The sequence below is a fragment of the Sminthopsis crassicaudata genome, chromosome 4 (genome assembly GCF_048593235.1).
Source record: "Sminthopsis crassicaudata isolate SCR6 chromosome 4, ASM4859323v1, whole genome shotgun sequence".
Lineage (NCBI taxonomy): Eukaryota > Metazoa > Chordata > Mammalia > Dasyuromorphia > Dasyuridae > Sminthopsis > Sminthopsis crassicaudata.
The window spans coordinates 353,595,848-353,617,054 of NC_133620.1; the positions used below are offsets into that span (position 1 = coordinate 353,595,848).

Here is a 21,207-nt window from a genome sequence, read left to right on the forward strand (position 1 = left end):
AGAGATTCAAGGAATTAGAGTAGGAAATGAGGAAATCAAACTATCACTCTTTGCAGATGACATGATGGTATACTTAGAGAACCCCAAAGACTCTGCTAAAAAGCTATTAGAAATAATTCAGAATTTTAGCAAAGTTGCAGGATACAAAATAAATCCACATAAATCCTCAGCATTTTTATATATCACTAACAAAATGCAACAGCAAGAGATACAAAGAGAAATTCTATTCCAAACAAATGTTGAGAGTATAAAGTATTTGGGAATCCATCTACTAAAGAATAATCAGGAATTATATGAGCAAAATTACAAAACACTTGCCACAAAAATAAAGTCAGATTTAAATAATTGGAAAAACATTCAGTGCTCTTGGATAGGCTGAGCGAATATAATAAAGATGACAATACTTCCCAAACTAATCTATTTATTTAGAATCTATTTATTTAGTGCTATACCAATCAGACTCCCAAGAAACTATTTTAATGACCTAGAATAAATAACAACAAAATTCATATGGAAGAATAAAAGGTTGAGAATTGCAAGGGAACTAATGAAAAAAAAGTCAGATGAAGGTGGTCTAGGTGTACCTGATCTAAAGCTATATTATATAGCAGCAGTCACCAAAACCATTTGGTGTTGGCTAAGAAATAGACCAGTCGATCAGTGGAACAGATTAGATACGAAGGACAAAAAAGGGTACATCTATAGCAATCTAAGTCTATGACAAACCCAACGATACCAACATTAGGGATAAAAATTCGTTATTTGGAAAAAACTGTTGGGAAAACTGGAAATTAGTATGGCAGAAATTAGATATGGATCCACACTTAACATCATATACCAAGATAAGATCAAAATGGGTCCATGATTTAGGCATAAAGAATGAGATCATAAATAGATTAGAGGAACAGAGAATAGTCTACCTCTCAGACCTGTGGAGGAGAAAGGAATTTATGACCAAAGGAGAACTAGAGATCATTATTGATCACAAAATAGAAGATTTTGATTACATCAAACTAAAAAGTTTCTGTACAAACAATACTAATGCAAACAAGATTAGAAGGGAAGTAACAAATTGGGAAAATATTTTTAAAGTTAAAGATTCTGATAAAGGTCTCATTTCCAAAATATATAGAGAACTTACCCTGATTTATAGGAAACCAAACCATTCTCCAATTGATAAATGGTCAAAGGATATGAACAGACAATTCTCAGGCGATGAAATTGAAATTATATCCACTCATATGAAAGTGTTCCAAATCACTACTGATCAGAGAAATGCAAATTAAGACAACTCTGAGATACCACTACACACCTGTTCAGATTGGCTAAGATGACAGGAACAAATAATGATGAATGTGGGAGGGGATGTGGGAAAACTGGGACACTAATACATTGTTGGTGGAGTTGTGAAAGAATCCAACCATTCTGGAGAGCAATTTGGAACTATGCCCAAAAAGTTATCAAACTGTGCATACCCTTTGATCCAGCATTGCTGCTATTGGGCTTATATCCCAAAGAAATACTGAGGAGGGGAAAGGGACATGTATGTGCCAAAATGTTTGTGGAAGCTCTTTTTGTAGTGGCTAGAAACTGGAAGATGAATGGATGTCCATCAATTGGAGAATGGTTGTGTAAATTATGGTATATGAAGGTTATGGAATATTATTGCTCTGTAAGAAATGACCAGCAGGAGGAATACAGAGAGGCTTGGAGAGACTTACATCAACTGATGCTGAGTGAAATGAACAGAACCAGAAGATCGCTGCACACTTCAATGTTGTATGAAGATGTATTCTGATGGAAGTGGAAATCTTCAACATAAAGAAGATCCAACTCACTTCCAGTTGATCAATGATGGACAGAAACAACTACACCCAGAGAAGGAACACTGGGAAATGAATGTAAATTGTTAGCACTACTGTCTATCTACCCAGTTACTTATACCTTCGGAATCTAATACTTAATGTGCAATACGAAAATGGTATTTACACATATATATTGTATCTAGGTTATATTGTAACACATGTAAAATATATGGGATTGCCTGTCATCAAAAGGAGGGAGTAGAGGGAGGGAGGGGATAATTTGGAAAAATGAATGCAAGGGATAATGTTATAACAAAAAAATTACTCATGCATATATACTGTCAAAAAAATTTATAAATAAAATTTAAAAAAAAAAGAAAAAAAGAAGACCAAAATATCAGATGCTCTATAAGTTACTGATTTTATTGTTTGAAATATATCCCTGCTGGAATAAGACCTAATTTTCAAGTATAGCTGTAAAAATCAGTAAAAAAAAAAAAAAAAAAAACTGACCTGGAAAATAGACCCAAGGACATAATATCAGAATCAATCTCTCTCTCTCTCTCTCTCTCTCTCTCTCTCTCTCTCTCTCTCTCTCTCTCTCTCTCTCTCTCTCGCTCTCTCTCTCTTCTTCCTTCCCCCTTTATCTTTTCCTGAAAGCCAATACAAAAAGAGGTCCCAAACAGCATGTTTCAAGAAATTATCAAGGAAAACTGCCCTGATACTCTGAAATCGGAGAACAAAATAGGCATTGAAAAAAATCCTGATCATCCCAGGAAAGAAATTCTAAGGAACGTTATAGCCAAATTTTAGAACAGATCAAGGAAAAAATACTACATGTGGCCAGAAAGAAACAATTCAAATATTGGGGAACCATAATCAGCATTACATAAGACTTAGCAGTTTTTACAGTAAAGGACAGAACATAATGGAACATGATATTCCAGAAGGCAAAGAAGCTAGTACTACAACCAAGAATCATTTGCTCGCAAAATTAAATATAATGCTTAAGGGGGAAAAATGATCGTTCAATGAAATAGAAGATGACCAGAATTGAACAAAAAACTTGATCTCCAATATCAAGAGTCAAGAGAAGCCAAAAAAGGGAAAACGGAAAAGAAAACATAAGTGATTCAATGGAACTGGACTGTTTACATTTGTAAATGGGAAGATGATAATTGTAATTCCTAAAAATTGTAGCATTAATAGTCAGAAGAAATATACATGGAGGGCACAGGTATAAGATAAATTTGAGGGAAAGACATTTAAAAAATAAGAGACAAGAAACAAGAGTACAATAGGTGAAGAAGGAAGGGAGAGGTAGAATAGGTAAATTATTTCACATGAAGAGGTATGAAAAACCTATTACAGTGGAAAGATGGGACAGTGGGCAGTGGCCATTACTTGACCTTTGCTCTCATCAATATTTGACTCAAAGAGGGAATAATATACACAAACAATTGAGTACAGAAACCTATCTTATTCAAAAGTAAGAGAGGAGGAAATTAAGTAAAGCAGGATGTAGGCCAGGCAGGGAGAGGGGGACTAACAGAAGAGAGGGCAGACCAGGGTAGACAATAGATAAAAGCAAAAACACTGTCCAGCAGGGAAAAGATGAAAGGAGAAAGAAGACTAATGGGAGGAAAAAAAGGATGGAGGAACATACAAGTAATCATAACTATAAATGTAAATGGGATTAAGTCTCCCAGAAATATTCTCAATGTGGATCAAAACCCATAACCCTCCTCATTTCTGAAATATATTAAAAGTTGAGTCAATATAAGAATACAAGCCATTTCCTAATCAATAAATGGTCAAAAGATATGAACAAGCAGTTTTCAGATGAAGAAATCAAAGCTATCAATAAGCATATGAAGAAATTCTCTAAATTACTATTGATTAGATAAATGCAAATTAAAACAACTCTGAGGTATCACCTTTGATTGACATATGACAATAAAGAAAAATGACAAATATTGGAGAGGATGTGGAAAAATTGGGACACTAATGCATTGATGGTGAAGTTGTGAACTGATCCAACTACTCTGGAGAGCAATTTGGAACTATATGCCCAAAGAGTAACCAAACTGCACACAAACTGCAATACCAGTACTAGGTCTGGATCCCAAAGAGATCATAAAAAAGGGAAAAGGACCTATATGTGCAAGGATATTAAGTATTCACCAGCCCTGGGGTCAGGAGAATCTGAGTTCAAATCTGGTCTTAAACACTTCCTAGCTGTGTGATCCTGGGGAAGTCACTTAACCCCAATTGCCTCAGGGGAAAAAAATGTGTGTGTGTGTGTGTGTGTGTGTGTGTGTGTGTGTGTGTGTGTGTGTGTGTGTTTTAAATGTTGAGGAAACAAATAATGAAACGACTCCCTGCTTTCAAAGAGCAAAGATTAAAAGGATCTCAAATAACTGTTGAGGAGTTGAAAAAATATATATAGGAGGCATAATATGATGACTCAGCAAAAGTGAATAAAAATAAGAAGGAATTGTCAGACAAGTTGGAGGAGAACCAAGAAATAATAGGATTATGAAAACTCCCCAAAAGAGCATGCAGGACAACTGAACTTATTGGTAGAATTGAAAAACTTGAATCCATAATGGCAAGACTCACAACAAAAAACAAATTAAAAAAAAAATACCAGATTGGGAATTAAATGCAGGAACAATCTGGAAGAAAAAATTTCAATTACATTAAAAGAAAGTGTGATCTCCATACAAGAAAAACTTATTGATTTTGAAGTCAGTATGCAAAGAGACACAATAAAAATTATAGGGATTCCAGAAAAATGTGATAAAACAAAAAAAGAACCTGAACACTATAATGTATGAAATAATACACAATAACTACCCAGATCTTCTGAATATAGAAAACAAAGCATCAAAGTAACCTATAGTTTACTTCAAGAAAGAAAAAAAACCTAGTTGCAAATTTCAAAACACATGGTGTTTAAAATTTCAAATTTTTTTAGATTGTTTTTATATACATGCATTCATTTTTCACATATTTCCATGAGTCAGTTGGGTGAGAGAAATTAGAATAAAAGGGAAAAACCACAAAGAAAGAAAGAAAACAGCAAGGGGAAAAAAGGTTTAAAGAGTATGCTTCAATACACATTTAGTATCCATAATTCTTTCTCTCTATGCAGATGGCATTTTCATCCAAAGTTTATTGTAATTGCTTTAGATCACTGAACTGCTGAGAGGAGCTAAGTCTATCATAATTGATCATCCCATAATATTGCTGTTTGATTCTGCTCACTTCACTTAGCATCAGTTCATGTAAATCTTTCTAAGCTTTTCTGATCAGCCTGTTCATCATTTCTTATAGAACAATTATTACATTACTTTCATATGCCACAATTTATTTAGCCATTCCCCAGTTGATGGGCATCTACTCATTTTTTAGGTGATTCTTTTATTATTATTATTATTATAGCTTTTTTATTTACAAGATATATGCATGGGTAATTTTTCAGCATTGACAATTGCAAAACCTTTTGTTCCAGTTTTTCCCCTACTTCCCCCTCTCTCCTCCCCTAGATGGCAGGTTGACCAATACATGTTAAATATGTTAACATATATGTTAAATACTATATATATATATATATGTGTGTGTGTGTGTGTGTATATATATATATATATATTTTGGTGTACAAAAAGAATCGGACTTTGAAATAGTGTACAATTAACCTGTGAAGGAAATAAAAAATGCAGACAGACAAAAATAGAGGCATTGGTAATTCTATGTAGTGGTTCATACTAATTTCCCAGAGTTCTTTTGCAGGGTGTAGCTGGTTCAATTCATTACTGCTCTATTGGAACTGATTTGGTTCATCTCACTGTTGAAGAGGGCCACGGCCATCAGAATTGATCATTGTATAGTATTGTTGTTGAAGTCTATAATGATCTTATGATCCTGCTCATTTCACTCAGCATCAGTTCATGTAAGTCTCTCCAGGCCTTTCTGAAATCATCCTATTGGTCATTTCTTACATAACAATAATATTTCATAACTTCATATACCATAATTTATTCAGCCATTTTCCAATTGATGGGCATCCACTCAGTTTCCAGTTTGTGGCCACTACAAAGAGGCACCCACCCATTTTGCAATTCTTTGCCACAATAAAAAGAGCTGCTAGAAACATTTCTGCACATGTGGGGCCTTTCCCTTCTTTTATTCTGTTTGTGATACAGACCCAGTTTTGGCACTGCTGTAATAAAAAGTATGCACAGTTTTATAATCCTTTGGGGATAGTTCCAAATTGCTCTCCAGAATGTCTGGATCAGTTCACAATTCCACCAACAATGAATTAGAATTCTAGTTTTTCTATATCCCTTCTAACATTTAACATTATCTTTTCCTATCACCTTAGATGTAAAGTGATATTCAGAGTTGTTTTAATTTGTATTTTGCTAATCAATAGTGCTTTAGAGCATTTTTTCACATGATTATAAGTTGCTTTGATTTCTTCATCTGAAAGTTGTCTGTTCATATCCTTTGACCATTTTATCAGTTGGGGAATCACTTGTATTCTTATAAATTTGACTTGGTTTCCTACATATTTTAGAAAGGAGGCCTTTTTCTGAAACATACTGGCTATAAAAATTTCCTCCTAGTTTTCTGCTTCATTTGGCTGCAATGGTTTTGTTTGTGCAAAGTTATTTAAATTTAATGTAATCAAAATTATCCATTTTGGATTTCATAATGTTTTCTAGTTCTTCTTTGGCCATAAATTCCTCCATGTTCCACAGATCTGACAGATAGACAATCCTTTTCTCTCCTAATTTACCTATAGTTTAAATAATAATCTTCTGAGTTGTCTTGGATCATTGTATTTTTTTAAAATAGTTTTTATTTACCAGATATATGCACAGGTGATTTTACAACGTTGACAATTGCCAAACCTTTTGTTCTAATTTTTCCCCTCCTTCCCGCCTCCCCCAGATGGCAGGTTGACCAATACATGTTCAATATGTTAAAGTATAAATGAAATACAATATATGTATACATGTTGGATCATTGTATTGCTGAGAATAGCTAACTTATTCATAGCTGATCATCTTACAATATTGTTGTTACTAAGCTGACAGTACATTTCCCTTTGTATCAGCTCATGTAAATCTTTCCAGGTTTTTCTGACAGCATTCTGCTCATCATTTATTATAGCACAATAGTATTCCATCATAATCACAGTTTGTTCAGTCATTCCCCAATTGATGGGCATTCCCTCAATTTCCAATTCTTTGCTACCAGAAAAAACTGCTATATTTTTGTACAAATTTGCACAAATATTTGTACAAATAGCTTTTTCTTTTTTAAAAAAATCTCTATGGAACCAGACATAGTAGTGGTATTGCTAGGTTAAAGGGTATGCATGGATGTATAACCCTTTGGGAATATTTCTAAATGATCTAAAAGATGATTGAATCAGTTTATAATTACAACAACAATGCATTCATTAATGTCTCATTTTCTATACATCTCCTCCAACATTGGTCATTTTCCTTTTCTACCCTATTAGCCAATCTAATAGGTATGAGATAGTAACTCAGCAATACAAATTAAAACAAACCAATAATGATTAAGAGCTTTTTTTTTCAAATAGCTATAGATAGCTACAATTACTTCATCTGAAAACTATATATTTTGATTTTTTTTATCAATTTAGAGTTGGCTCTTATTTTTATACATTTCTCAATTATCTCTATATTTGAGAAATAAAGCTTTTATCAGAGAAGCTTGAATAAATTTTTTTCACAGTTACAATTACTAAATGTGTTTCCCTTCATTCTATTTCCCCTTCCCCTATTTATCCTATTATCTCTCTCCTTTCATCCTGTCCCTTCTCAAAAGTGTTTTGTTTCTGACTACTTCTTCCCCAATCTACCTTTCCTTCTATCACTCCCTCCACTTCCCTTCTCTTATATCTTTCTTCTCCTACTTTCTTGTAGGATAAGACAGATTTCTATATTCAATTGAATGTGTATGTTATTCTCTTTGAACCAATTCTGATGAAAGTAAAGTGCACTTACCCCCCCTCCCATCTTCCTTTCTACTCTAAAAGCTTTTTCTTTTTTTTTTTATGTGAGATAATTTACCCTACCTCCCTTTCTCTTTCTTCCAATGAACTCTTCTTTCTCATTCAGGAAGAAGGATGGGGGGTGTTGGACACAGAAGGCATATAGTAGTATCGCAGAAAATAAAATTGATTATACTTTAACAGGAAAACAATTGGCTACTAATGTGAGAGTAACTTTCAAATCAGTACTGTAGAGTAAAGCAATCAGTTTATTAGTACAAAGATAAAAATAACAAACTAAAAAAAATAAATAAATAAAAAATGAGAAGTTGTAATGTGACTCCTTGAAAATTGGAAGTGGGCAAGGAAGGAAAGCAAATGATACTTTATCAAGAAATAATAAAATTTAAAAAATTTTAAAAATAGAAGAGAATGTGAAATATATCAAAAGAAGAAGACTAGATCAAGACTAGAAGAGAATCACAAGAATAATTGGACTATTTGAAAGCTTTGATCAAAAAAAGAATCGTGAAATAATTAAAGAAAATTGCCCTGAAATTGAAATAAGAGAGGAAAGCAGAAATAGAAAAATGCCACTAATCACCACTTGAAAGAAGTCCCAGTATGAAAACCTACAGGAATACTATAGACAAATTCCAAAGCCCCCAGATTAAGGAAAAATATTGTGAGCAACAAGAAAAAAACAATTAAAATTCCACAAGACCTAGCAGCTGCTACACTAAAAGATCGCAGGTCTTGTAACACTGTGTATTGAAAAGCAAAAGAACTTGGATTGTGGCCAAAAATAACCTACTTGACAAAGTTAAATATAATCCTGAACAGATTGGAACAGAGTAGACATGATCTAAAGCAGGGAATAAATATAATTATCCAGTATTTAACAAATGTAAAGACTTAAGTTTTAGGGATAAGAATTTATTATATGGTAAAAAAAAAATTGCTGGGAAAACTGGAAAGTAGACTGGCAGAATTTGGGTATGGACCAAGATCTTATACCATTTACCAAGCTAAGGTTAATATGTATTCATGACCTAGAATTAAAGAGAGATATAATAAAATTTGAAGAACATCAAACATATCAGATTTATGGATAGTGAATAAAAAAGAATAAAAAAGAGATGGTGTTGTAAGGTATAAAATGGAAAACTTTGATTAAATCTAAAAGGTTTTGTATAAATAAAACAAATGTAGCCAAGATCAAAAAGAAAGCAGACTGCATTTTATTTTTTCTCATTTTTTCCCCTTTTCAATCAGATATTTTTGTGCAGCATGATAACATGTATAGAAGAATTGTATATGTTTAACATATATTGGATTATTTGCTTTTGGGAGAGGGGGTGTGGGAAGAGAGGGAGAAAAATTTATAATACAAGGTTTTGCAAGATCGAATGTTGAAAACTTTTTGCATCTATTTTTAAAATAAAAAGCTCTTATTAAAAAAAAGCAGAACATTGAAGTAAAAGTTTTATAGATAGTTCATCAGATAAAGATCTCTTATCTTAAACTGTGTCAAATCTATAAGAATATGAGTTATTTTCCAATTGAAAAATGGTCAAAAGATATGAACAGGCAGTTTTCTGAAAGAAACCAAAACATAGTCATTTGAAAAAATGCTCTAAATCATTGCTGATTAGAGAAAATGCAACAACAACCTTGAGATATTTTACACTTGTCAGATTAGCTAAAATGCTAGAAGGGGAAACTGGCAAATTTTGGAGAAGATGTAGAAAAAACTGGAACCTCAGTTTACTGTTGGTGGATCTGTGAGCTGATCCAACCATTTTTTTAATACTTTTTTCTTATTTTTAAAATATTCTTATTTTTCCCCAGTTACATTTAAAACAATTTTTTTACATTTGTTTTTATCCCCACCTTCAGCCCCCATTTAAAAAGCACATGTGAAGTTATGCAAAAAATTTCCATAAAAGTCATGTTGTGAAATAAAACATAGATCTCCCCCCTAAAAAAAACCCTCAAGAAAAATAAAATTTAAAAAGAGAAAGAGAGAGTATGCTTCAATCTATATTCAGACACAATCAGTTCTTTGCATATGGAAAGTATTCATTATAAATCCTTTAATCCAATAATTTTGGAGATTTTAAATTATGTACAAATTTATGTAGTGTATGATCCAGCAATACCACTATTAGGTCTGTTTCCCAAGATGATTAGGGAAATGGAAAAGAATTTACATGTTCTAAAACACTTATAATAGCTCTCCTTAGTGACAAAGAACTGAAAATTACAGTGATTATTCTGATATAAGAAATGAGGAGTTTGATGATTTTAGATAAGCATGGAAAGACTTCCATGAAATAATGAAATATGAAAAGAACAGAACCAAAAGAACATCGTATACAATAAATATTGTTGTAAGAACAACTTTAATTTTGATAATTATAAATACCCAAATTAATCTCAAAGATCCTATGAAGGAAATTGCTATTTGAATCCAGAAAGGAATATATCTGTGTTATAAGAAATGGTGAGCTGAATGGTTAAGAAAAATATGTAAAGACTTGGGACTTAATGAAGGAAGATGCTATCTGCCTTCAGAGAAATAAATGATATGAGGGAAAAAGCATTGTATGGTCTTACATACATATCCATGAGTATATATATTTATATGTGTATGTTTATAGTTGTCTATAAAGGTGTAGACATCCATGCTTAATTGTAGGGAGGGGGTGTGAGGGGAGAGGGAAAATTTAGTTAAAAGTGCACAGCAGAGAACAAAAGAAAACCAACAAGGAAAAGAAAAGCAAGGCAGCTTTGAAAACAATGTGCAGACATCTCTCAGATTAGCTAAAATGACAGGAATAGGTAATGACAAATGTTGGAAGGGATGTGGGAAAACTGGGACATTGATACATTGTTGGTGGAACTGTGAATGGATCCAGCCATTCTGGAGAACAGTTTGAAACTATGGTCAAAAAAATTATCAAACTGTACTTACCTTTTGATCCAGCAATGTTTCTACTGGGCTTATATGCCAAAGAGATCTTAAAGGAGGAAAAGGGACCCACATGTGCAAGAATGCTTGTGGCAACCCTCTTTGTAGTAGCCAGAAACTGGAAACTGAGTGGATGCCTATCAGTTGGAGAATGGCTGAGTAAACTATGATATATGAATGTTATGGAATATTATTGTTCTGTAAGAAATGACCAAAAGGATGAATACAGAAAGGCCTGAAGAGACCTACATGAACTGATGCTAACTGAAGTGAGCAGAACCAGGAGATCATTATACCTGGCAACAACAAGATTATTATGTTGAAGAGAGCCATGTCCATCATGTATAATCTTATGCAAGATTATACATGATGGACATGGCTCTCTTCAACAATGAGATGATTCAGATCAGTTCCAATTGTTCAGTAATGAAGACAGCCATCTATTCCCAGAGAGAGGACTAGGGGAACTGAGTGTAGACCACAACACAGCATTCTCATTCTTTCTATTATTATTTGCTTGCATTTTTGTTTTCCTTCTCAGGTTTTTTTTTCTTTCTAGATCTTATTTTTCTTATGCAGCAAGATAACTGTATAAATGTATAGATAAATATATTGCATTTAACATATATTTTAACATATTTAACATGTATTAGACTACCTGCTATCTAGGGGAGGGAATGGAGAGGAGGGGAAAATTAGGAATAGAAGACTTTGCAAGAGTCAATGTTGAAAAATTATCCATTCCTATGTTTTGTAAATAAAAAGTTATAATTTAAAAAAAGAAAGAAAACAATGTGTAGAAAACAAAGTGTAGGTTTTACTTTGAAATGGAAATTTATTATTTTACATGAATCCTGTCTTATGATCTGCTGTATACATAGCAATATTTTTTCTTTCCTCATTATGTATTTAAGGGTAAAATAAAAAAAAATTCTTAGCTGAAATACTCAAGAAAGTCATGAAGATTGCAGTACTATGAACTTGAATGACCAAAGGGGTCTGAGATCTACCAATTCTCCTTGCAAATAAAGTCCAATAAAAGGAACCTAGGAAATTAGTCAAGAATACAGTGGGTTCAGTGCCTCTGTGCAAGAATGCAAATTGGGGATAGAGTCTGGCCCTAAAACAAAGTTACAAATCAAGAACTGTGGCTGGAAATATGACAGAAGAAGATACCAAAAAAATGAAGGAATGTTATAAACTGAGTGATGTTTAAGATACAGGCTTAAAGGTGAATTAATTCACAAGCAATGCCACAGCCTCAAGAAAAATGATCTTAGCCACAAGAACTATAGGACTATCTGAAAGAAATTAAGTAAAAGATAGAAAATAAAATTTAAAATTAAATAAGAGTTCTGGAATAAAAAAACTGAAAAGAGAATAAATAGGTTAGAACAGAAGATGAAAAATTTTACCTAAGTAAAGGTCTCTTTGAAAATTTGAACTGAACCAACAGAAATCAGTGGCTCTAAGAAGCAATAAGAACGATTAGATCAACATTTAAAATTTGAAAAAAATACAAAATAAGTAGAAAGTATCTATTATCAAAAACAATTGACCCAGAAAACAAATTAAGGAGAGATAATTTAGAAATTATTAGATTCTGTGACAGCCATGAACAAACACAAATATAAACATATTGAAAGAAATCATAAATTCCCAGAAAAACCATGGACAAAATCCAGAATTTTCAGGTCAAGGAAAAAATTCAACCAGAATGAAAGAGTTCAAATATGAGAGAATCAGTCAAAATCACACAAGATAAAGAATTGAAATATCTGCTACCATAAATGAAAGAAAATGCTGAAATACAATGTTCCAAAAGGCAAAAGAGGCTTTCAAGCATGAGTAACTTTTACTTTAAGAAACTAAGTATTCCACACCTTTCAGATTGGCTAAGATGACAGGAAAAGATAATAACGAATGTTGGAGGGGATGTGGGAAAACTGGGACACTGAGACATTGTTGGTGGAACTGTGAATGAATCCAATCATTCTGGAAAACAATTTGGAACAACGTTCAAAAAGTTATCAAACTGTACATACCCTTTGATCCAGCAGTGTTTCTATTGGGCTTATATCCCAAAGAGATATTGAAGAAGGGAAAGTTATTTTGCTGTACAAGCTGTATAAATATGTAATACATATGTTAGATTTAACATATAATTTAGCATATTTAACATGCATTGGACTATCTGCCATCTAGGGGAGGGAGTGGAGGGAAGGAGTGGAAAATTTGGAACAGAAAGTTTTGCAAGGGTCATTGCTGAAAAAATTACCCATGCATATGTTTTGTAAATAAAAAGATATAATAATGAAAAAAAATAAATAAATAAAAAGAAATTAAGTATTCTCCTGCAGTGGGGGGAAAAAGAAATTTTAATGGATCAAAAAGGTAGGAGGAAAAAAAGAAAAAAGTATAAAAGGATATAATAGAGATAACTGCATATTTAATCAAAACTATGAATGTGATCAGTTCAGTAATACAAGGGAAAAAGGTATTGGATTAAAAAGCAGTGTTTTTTTTAAATCTCTGAAACCTAAAGATTTACACAAGATTAGAATGAAAACCTATATCTCTCAATCAATCAGAATTGATTATGGTTCAGATGCACTCAAAAAAGTAGGGTACTACATGATCACACAATAACAGTAATGATAAACATGGTTAGAAAAATAATGGGGAAACTACATTTGTTTAAAGACACTATAGACAATGAAATAATTTATTTAAAATTTAAAATTAAAAAAATTATTTAAGCCAATGGCATAGAATTTTTTACAGCCATTGTTTCTAATAAAGGGCTCATTTCTAAAATATATAGAGAACTTGTCAAATTTATAAGACCACAAGTCATGCTAAATGATCAAATGATAAAATAGTCAATTTTCAGATGAAGAAATTAAAGCCACTTATAGTTATATGAAAAATTCTATTTTTCTAAATCATTATTGATTAGAGAAATGCAAATTTAAACAATACTGAGGTACCGCTTTACACCCCTCAAATTGGGAAAGATGACAGAAAAATATAATGATAAATGTTGGAGGGGTTGAGGGAAAACTAGGATACTAATTCATTGTTGGTAGAGTGGTGAACTGATCTAGCCATTCTGGAGAACAATTTGGAGCTATGCCAAGGCTTATAAAATTGTGCATACCCTTTGATACAGCATGTCATTGCTGGTCTGTATCCTAAAGAGAACAAAAAAAAAAAAAAAAAAAAAAAAGGAGGGGGAGAAGGACCTGGAGTTATAGTATATGAATGTAATGTAATATTGTTGTTGTATAAGAAATGATGAGCAGGCTGATTTCAGAAAAGCCTGAAAAGACTTACATGAACTGATGCTGAGTGAAGTGAGCAAAGCCAGGAGAACATTGTCCAAGAAACAGCAAGATTATGTGATGATCAATTATGATAGACTTGGTTCTTGATCCAAGACATTTCCAATGGACTTGGGAAAGAAAATGCTATTCATTTCAGAGAGAGAACTATGAGACAATGTGTTTTCATTTTTTTTGTTGTTTGCATTTTCTTTCTTGTGGCTTTTCCCTTTTGTTCTCATTTTTCTTTCATAACATGACTAATATGGAAATGTTTAAAATAATATTGTTTGAATCCAGAAAGGAATATTTCTGTGTTGTAGGAAATGATCAGTTGGTTGATTTAGAAAAACATGGAAAGACTAGGACATATGAAGGAAGATGCTATCCACTTTCAGAGAAACAGATGATGCTTATAGTAAGCATAGCATGAGAGTGTGTATATATATATATATATATACATATATATATATATACATATATATATGTATATTTATGGTTGTCGATAAAGGTGTAGGCAAAAGATATTGATATCCATACTTAATTGTAGCCTTCTTTAGGAGTGGGGGGAGGGGGGAAATAAAGTTTCAAATGCGCAAAGGAGAACAAAAGAAAACCAACAATGAAAATATATATAATCTATATCAGATTGTTTGCTGTCTTGGGAAGGAGGGAAGCAAGGGAATAATGGAGAAAAAAATTTTGAATCTAAATATTGAGGGGCTGCTAGGTAGTACATTAGATAGAGCACCAGCCCTGAAGTCAGGAGGATCTGAGTTCAAATCTGACCTCAGACACTTAACACTTCTGTGTGACCCTGAGCAAGTCACTTAATTCCAACTCCCTCAGCAAAAATAAATAAAAATAAAATTTTAAAAATCTTGAAATATCTTTACATGTAATTAGACAAATAAAATACATAAAATTAGACAAATAAATTTACAAAACAAAACAAAAAATCTGTGACAAAGAATGAATTATTCATATGAGAGATAATTTAATTTTAAATAAAAAGGAAACAAAAAATCAGAATTAGAAGGAAAAGTTAACCTGGGGATAGAGGAGAGAGGAATCTTTGCAGCAAGTTTCTCTGATAAAGGTCTGATATGTAAGACATAAGGGCAGTTAAGTGATGTAGTAGGTAAGAGTGATGAGCCTGGAATCTGAGTTTAAATAAAGTCTTAACCCCTAACTATCTGTAAGACCATGCATAAGTATTTAACTTTTCTTGCCTCAGTTTCTTCCACTGTTAAATGGGAGAAATGATGATATGTATCTTACAGGGTTGTTGTGAGGATAAAAAGAAAGCATATTTAGGAAACCCTCAGCACAATGTCTGACACAAATGTTAGTTATTATTATGATTATTACAGGGAAGTGATCCAAATAAAAACAAAAACTATTTCCAATAGCTAAATGGTCAAAAAATATGAAAAGACAATTCTCAAAGGAAGAAATCCAAGCTATAAGCAACCATATGAAAAAAAGTTTCAAATCACTAATAAGGAAAAACAATTAAAACTTATATCTATTAGACTAGTAAAGATTACCCAAACAGAAAGATTACTATTAATAGAAGGCATATTGGAAGATAAATGGGTATTAATGCACTACTAGTGAAGTAATGAATTAACTTAGCCATTTGGAACTATATCCAAAAAGTATACCAAAACTTGTCATTAAATTTTTAAAATCAACAATAACACTATTTCCCAAATGGATCAAAGAAAGAAATAATATGTAATTTTCTGTATATGATGGCAAAAACCTGGAAATTAAAGAAATATTAATTGGGGAAAGCATAAGCAAATTTTGACATATGAATGTAGTAGAATATTATTGTGCTGGAAGCAATGATTAAAGGGATGGGATCAGAAACATGGGAAGACTTGTATGAACTAATAAAGATTTGAGCAGAAACAGAACAATTTTTTTTTATTATTCATTTTTCCAAATTATCCCCTCCCTCCCTCCACTCCCTCCCCCCGATGACAGGTAATCCCATACATTTTACATGTGTTACAATATAACCTAGATACAATATATGTGTGTAAATACCATTTTCTTGTTGCACATTAATTATTAGCTTCCGAAGGTATAAGTAACCTGGGTAGATAAGACAGTAGTGCTAACAATTTACATTCGCTTCCCAGTGTTCCTTCTCTGGGTGTAGTTATTTCTGTCCATCATTGATCAACTGGAAGTGAGTTGGATCTTCTTTATGTTGAAGATTTCCACTTCCATCAGAATACATCCTCATACAGTATTGTTGTTGAAGTGTATAGTGATCTTCTGGTTCTGCTCATTTCACTCAGCATCAGTTGATTTAAGTCTCTCCAGGCCTCTCTGTATTCCTCCTGCTGGTCATTTCTTACAGAGCAATAATATTCCATAACCTTCATATACCACAATTTACCCAACCATTCTCCAATTGATGGACATCCATTCAACTTCCAGTTTCTAGCTACAACAAAAAGAGCTGCCACAAACATTTTGGCACATACAGGTCCCTTTCCACTCTTTAGTAAGAAACAGAACAATTTATACAATGACAGAATAGTAAAGAAAATTTATGATCAATTCAACAATCAATTATGGTTCTAGGGAACTGATGCTAAAAAATGCTACCTATTTCTGAGAGGAAGATATTTATAATTTTATTTGTAATTAGATAGATTGACTTTTTTTGGGGAAAAAAGGAATATCAGTTAAACTTTAATAAACTCTTATCTCTATGACAGTAAACAACAAATTAAATCTATCATTAGATTTAAAAAGATATTAATCCTAGTGCATTAAATTTCTTTATGATTTTCAAAAGAACCTAAGAATGTTTATAATTAAATAAAATTTGTTATTTTGTAAATCTTGTCTCTACCCACCAATATTCTAATTCTCTTTCCTCTAAATTATTCCTTTCCCACTCATTAACTATATTTGTTAATATGGGAATATATACTTATCTTGAATTCTATACAGAGTCTTATAAAAAAAGCCAAAAAAAAAAAAGGGGGGGGGGAGGAGAAAATATATGAATTTTTTGGCAAGTCACTGTATTTTTATTAAATTTATGCCTGATTCAAGTTTCTTGGAAAGTGAATCAATGCTTATTTCTGATGCTGTTTTGTAACGGTCAAACTATGTGATGATTTAAAACTTTGTGATAAACTAGCTGAGGCAGGGTTGTTTTTTACAGGGAGAGGAAGGAAATGACATTTATTTTGCAGTAGAATTTTCTAAGACATTTAAAGCTCTAAATTGGGAGAGAGAGAAGACAGAGGATAGGGGATAGGCAATGTTGCCTAAAAACAAAAGAAGATATATTAAAAAAAGAAAAAAAATCTTGTCAGGGAAAGAAAAACAGCCTTCACCGATAAAATATGAGAATGGAAACCATTCATTGAAGGGGAAACAATTGTAGTGAACTGGACACTTGAAGCTAAGAAGGACTTGGGCTCCAACCTTACCTTAGTATTAACCTTTCTGCACCTTAATCTCAAAATGAGTGGGCTGGATTTAAAGGCTTCTAAATTCCCTTCCACCTCGGAAGCCATTATCTTATTGCAAATAACTGCTATTTGCATACTAGAAAGAGAAGAATTTAGATCTTGCCTATTTGAGGATGCTGACTCATTTCTCCGGTCTCTAATCTATCCTCCAGAGTCTTTTCATTATTTCTAAAGCATAAGTCTAAGGAGATCACTTCTTTGCTCAAGACGTTTCTGTGGCTCTCTATTGCCACCAGGATAAAATACAAGTTTCTCTGTCATTTAAAGCATGTCACATTAAAGCAAAACTGCCATGTGCAGGAACTAGTCAATGTGCAGCCAGCAGGGATCCCCTTTTAAGTTTGATAGCACTGTTATATGTTAGAGCCAAACCAGCCTTTTCACTGTCCCCACCTCTGTACCTCAGTGCACAAGCTAATCCTGCCTGATGGCTAAATGTTTTCTTCACTTTTAAAAATCATTCAAGTGTCATCTCTTGATGCCTTTCCTGATTCCATTGTTTGTTACTGTTCAATATCCCATGTCAACTGCTACCAGCTATTACTCCTTATACAAGGCTAGTTTTACTACATCATTCTCCACAGCATTCAGACAATAAACTTCCACTGTCAACAAATTCAGCAATTTTATATTTTATTTATCTATGTACATGCCGTTTCACCCCAAGTATTATGTAAGCTCCTTGAAAGCAGGGGTGATTTTGTATTTGCCTTTGTAACTCTAGCATAGGGTGTCCGTACCATAGTTGCTTTGTTGAATTATTAAGGATACATATATAACTAAAAAAGGGTATAAACTGGTCATATAAAAAGAACAAGAGATAATCAGTGGCCAAGTCAGGGGTTGCACTGGCATCTGTGAAATAGTAAAAGCAGAAGATGGCCTTTACTTAGATCTTTGGATTGATTCTCTACTAAAGATTTATGGAATCCTCCATAGACAAAAATCACGGAGAATGAGAACGTATGGATGGAGTGAATAACTCTATCTGGGAATCAAACATGTATTAAGTTCCTATTCTATACAAGGCATTATTCGAGGGGAAACAGAGGCAAAAGCAGTTCCTGCCTCTCATGTGTCTATATTTAACTGAGTAGACTCAAACATATACAAGTTAACCAGCATTAATTACATAATAATTCCAAGGAGAAATTGCTAATAACTGATAGAAAAGCCTTCAGAGTAAGTGAAATTTAACTGAAGAATGCTAGGAGTTTTTTCAGGAAGTACCACTTGAACTCTAAAGGTACAGAACGATAGATATGGGGAAGTTAGCCAGCTAGTTTGACTGGAGCATATAAAGAGGGAATATAATGAAATAAAACTAGAAAGCTGAGGAGAAATCCAGATTATAAATTCAGCTTGAAATGCCAGATTGGAGGTCTTTTCTTTTATCCCAGAGGAAAAAGAGAGGCACATGACAGGGATAATTTTGAGCCAGGACAGCTAAGGTATGGCTATTCTGTGGGAGTAATTAAGAGATTTATATCAGACGCTTAGCACTTCCCAGCTGTGTGACCCTGGGCAAGTCACTTAACCCCAATTACCTCAGCAAAAAAAAAAAAAAAAAAAAAAAAAGATACTCTAGCTTCTCAATTCTTCAACTGCATCCTGCGTTTACTTGGGGGAAAACAAAACAAAACTATACCCTCACTACATCCAAACGTCATGCAGCTTTCACCACCCACGGAGAAGAAGAAACCAGTTCTGCTTGCTCTTCCGCATGTGGTTCCAGTTTTTACAGGCTATCCTTTAAGTCTCTCCAACGTCAATGGTAAAATGGTCCCATAAAAAAAGCCACCTCAGAAGTGAAAAACGACTCAAACTGCGTGTGGCTTGTAATTTTGTGGCTTGTCTTTTTTCATTCTTCTATAATGGAAGGAAGGTGGATTTTGAACTATCCGGAAGATAAATGAGAGAAGGGGTGCCGGTAGGAACGTCATGGCGAGTTTATGAGGTGGAGGGGAGGATCTGAGTTCTAGTTTCCTTCCCTAGGCTCTCCTCTGTCTGGGCTGGACGGGCTCACGTGCATTAGGCGACCGCCAGAACTGCCACAACTGGGCAAAGAGCGACACCCCTATTTAGGAAGATAACTTGGGGTCCGCGAGAGGGCCGAGGCTTGACAGCTGGCCGCTCGACCCTGGGGACTGGCCTGCCAAATGGGAGCCTCAGGGTACAGTACACAGATGGAGACGGGGCGCGCGAGGAGAATCAGATAACTAGTCCCTTCCAAGCCCACCCTTGATTTTCCCTTCAAGGATCCATCCTCCTCCTCCTCCTCTCTCTCCTCCTCTTCAACCGAGCAAACAAAATGGTTTCAGGCCTCGAGGGGCTGCGGCGGAGCGCGGGCACGTGACCCCGCACTGCGGCACTCTCAGCCCAGCCGCTCCTCATTGGCCAGCGGGAGCGACACAACCCGGCGGAGACGGGGAGGGGGGCGGGTTTGCTGTGGTGACGCACGCACGCCCACGCACGCACGCGGGAGGGGGCCGGGTTGCTTAGCCCGAGCTGCCGAATCTGCAAAGTGATTCTGCGGTAGCTGCGGCGACGGTGGCGGCGGCTGCGGCTGCGGCGACGGTAAGGAATCGGCCACGGAGCAAAGCGGTGGCTACGGGTAAAATGGCGGTAGGAAATAGCCACCGAGGGGGGCGCCGACTCCGCCGCCTCTTCAGCTGAAGGGGATGGGGCTGATAGTCCTCGGGGTGGGGGAGGGGTTGGGATCCGGGGAGGGGAGGTTCGAGGAAGTGAAGGCTAATTCCCCATCCGACCCTCCGGGGGCCTCCGAGGTCTGCGGCGAATGGGAAAGCGGAAGGGCTTGGAGAGGCCGAGGAACAAAGGTGGGGTGCTAAGCCCCTCGAGTCCAACTGGGGAGAAGCCCTCCTCACCCTGCCGTCTTACCCTGCCACCTCTCCGCCAAATTTCCTCTATTCTCTCCTTTGCTCTTTCGCCCTTTATTCTCTCCCTCCCTCTTTCCTTGTCTTCACCCCTCCCGTCTGTCCTCAGTCTAAAGAACCGAGTTGGTTTCATAGGGACAGTGGCTTGTTTCCCCCACCCTTGAAGACCGAAAAGGCGAGCAAATTAATTGCCGAACTACATTCGCACAGGCACCCGTGCTCTTCCTCCAGCCTCCAGATAGCTGGGGGAAGGATCCATAGAACAGGTGCATATGGGATTCGGAAGGAGACATCTCTCTAGCGCCTCCCTTCCTTCCCCACCCCCTCCCACCCGTGACTCTTCGGCGAGTCTGGTTGATTGACACTTCATTGGGAAAGGGCTGGTCTTCTGTTCCCTGTACTTGTCTACTTGGGAGAAAGGCTGCCAAACTCATCTCAACCCCTTCCAGGCAGACCCCGTACGGAGCCCCCCGGGGTAATTTTACTGCTGTGTGTGTGTGTGTGTGTGTGTGTGTGTGTGTGTGTGTGTGTGTGTGTGTTTAGAGGTGGAAGAATCCAAGACCCTTTAGAGTGTATAGAAAGGGGAAGTCATGTGAAGAGGAGGCAGCCGTCTTTGGAGGGTTTGGGGGTTGACCTGCTGAGAAACAAGACGTTGGACCTTGAGGTCA

At 35.0% G+C, this 21,207-nt stretch overlaps 1 protein-coding gene across 8 annotated transcripts in view; it reads left to right on the forward strand.

The window, feature by feature from the left end:
- The window catches only part of ATP6V0A1 (ATPase H+ transporting V0 subunit a1), a 100,405-nt gene that overhangs the window by 21,678 nt on the left and 57,520 nt on the right, over positions 1-21,207 (forward strand). For 5 of the 8 annotated variants that reach the window (XM_074261591.1, XM_074261583.1, XM_074261585.1 and 2 more), the window contains exon 1: positions 20,096-20,222. The exons of the other annotated variants lie outside the window; for them this stretch is intronic. The gene's annotated coding sequence lies outside the window, so the exon portion shown is untranslated. Of the gene's footprint in view, positions 1-20,095; positions 20,223-21,207 lie in introns of those variants that run through there. 8 annotated transcript variants of the gene reach the window in all.